This window comes from Pteropus medius, unplaced genomic scaffold (genome assembly GCF_902729225.1).
Source record: "Pteropus medius unplaced genomic scaffold, Ma_sr-lr_union100, whole genome shotgun sequence".
Classification (NCBI taxonomy): domain Eukaryota; kingdom Metazoa; phylum Chordata; class Mammalia; order Chiroptera; family Pteropodidae; genus Pteropus; species Pteropus medius.
In genome coordinates, this window is record NW_024348533.1 from 629,727 (window position 1) to 632,102 (window position 2,376).

At 38.6% G+C, this 2,376-nt stretch overlaps 1 pseudogene; it reads left to right on the forward strand.

Annotated features, from left to right (window-relative positions):
* Positions 1–1,049: 1,049 nt before the first annotated feature.
* LOC120616688 (40S ribosomal protein SA-like) lies at positions 1,050–2,015 on the forward strand (annotated as a pseudogene).
* The last annotated feature ends 361 nt before the right edge of the window (positions 2,016–2,376 follow it).

Below are 2,376 nucleotides of genomic sequence, written 5' to 3' on the forward strand. Positions count from 1 at the left end.
TCGTGCAAGCAAAAAGAGAATGAAGTATTTAAAGTGTTGAAAGAAAATAACTATCAACCTAGACTCCTAAATCCAGTGAAATTATCCTTCAAAAGTGACATAAAAAAGACTCTCAGACAAAAATTGAGGGAATTTGTTTCTGGTAGACCTGCCTTGCAAGAAATGTTGAGAAGTTCTTCAGAAAGAAGAAAAATGATACATAGATTGTGGATTAGTGGTTACCAGTGGGAAGGGGTGGGGAGGTAGATAGGGGTAAAAGGGGTCAAAAATTTGGTGATGGAAGGAAATCTAATTTTGGGAGGTGAAGACATAATGCAATATGTATACAACATATTGTTGAATTGTACACTTGAAACTTTTTTGATTTTATTAATGTCACCCCAATAATTTTTAATAAAAAGAAAAGTAGGTTAGAAACTTGGACCTGTATAAAGGAAGGAAGAGTGTTTGAGAAAGAATAAATGAAGGCAAAATAAAATCTTTTATTTTTCTTATTTATGCCTGGTCTAACAGATAACAGTTCAAAATGATAGCAATGATTTTAGAAGATTATATGTATAAGTTTATATATAAATGAAACAAATGACAACAATGTTATAAGGGATGGGAGGGAAAAATTTGGAATACTCTGTTATAAGGTACTGTGCACTACCCATGAAGCAGAATAGTGTTACTCTCAAGTGGAATTAGATTAGTAGTAAATGTATATTGCAAACGTTAGGGTAACCACTAAATTTTTTTTTAAGTATAAGTGATATTCTAATAGAGGATATGAAATGGAATAATATAAAATGCTCAATTAAAACCAGAGAAGGCAGAAAAAGAGTAGAAGACGAACAAAGACCAAAGGCAATGAATAGAGTAACAAATATGGTATATTGAAATCTATATCAATAATCACTTTAAATGTAAAAGGTCAAAATTTACCAATTACAAAAGACTATCAGGGTGGATTAAAAAAAAAAAAAAGACCTAAGAATATGTTGTCTACCCATTATAAATACAAAGACACTTATATATTAAAAATAATGGGATGGAGCTTTTTTCCACACTACCCAGAGAAGGGCCCATATAGCATTGTTCTTGGTTCCCACGTAACTTAAAGGGAAACTGTCACAATGTCTGGAGCCCTTGATGTCTTGCAAATGAAGGAGGTGGATGTCCTCAAATTCCTTGCAGTAGGAACCCACTTAGGTGGCACCAACCTTGACTTCCAAATGGAACAGTACATCTACAAAAGGAAAAGTGAGGGCATCTACATCATAAATTTGAAAAGATCTTGAGAAAAGCTTCTGCTGGCAGCTCGTGCTGTTGTTACTATTGAAAACCCAGCTGATGTCAGTGCCATATCATCCAGGAATACTGGCCAGTGAGCTGTGCTGAAGTTTGCTGCTGCCACTGGAGCCACTCCTACTGCTGGCTGCTTCACTCCTGGGGTCTTCACTAACCAGACCCAGGTAGCCTTCCAGGAGCCGAGACTTCTGGTGGTTACTGATCCCAGGACCGACCACTAGCTTCTCACAGAGGTGTCTTATGTTAACCTGCCTACCATCGCCCTGTGTAACGCATATTCTCCTCTGTGCTATGTGGACATTGCCATCCCTTGTAACAGCAAGGGAGATCACTTAATGAGTCTGATGTGGTGGATGCTGGCCTGGGAAGTCCCACGCATGTGTGACACCATCTCCTGTGAACGCCTGTGGGAGATCATGCCTGATCTCTATTTCTACAGAGATCATGAAGAGATTAAAAAGGAAGAGCAGGCCACTGATGAAAAGGCTGTGACCAAGGAGGAATTTCAGGGTGAATGGACTGCTCCAGCTCCTGAGTTCACTGCTGCTCAACCTGAAGACTGGTCTGAAGGCATGCAGGTGCCCTGTGTGCATATTTAGCAGTTTCCTACTGAAGACTGGAGTGCTCAGCCTGCCACTGAAGACTGGTCTGCCGCCCCCACTGCTCAGGCCACTGAATGGGTAAGAACAGCCATGGAGTGGTCTTAAGCTATTCTACAAATTGTTACAACAAAATGGAAATAAAGATAATGGAAAATAAAGTTTCTAAAAGTTAAAAAGTAATGGATGGAGAAGCGTATACCAAGCTAACACAAATCAAAAGAAAGCTGAAGTAGCTGTATTAATTTCAGACAAAGCAGATTTCAGATCAAAGAAAATTATCAGGGATAAAGGGGGGCATTATATAATAAAGGAGTTTATTTTCCAAGAAGACACACAAACCTAACAGCATAACATCAAAATATGGGAAGCAAAAAGTGATAGGTCTGAAAAGGAGAAGTAGAAAAATCTGTTACTGTCAGAGACTTAAACATTCCTCTGTGAGTATTCACAAATGCAGCAGGCAGAAAAGCAGCAAGGATAT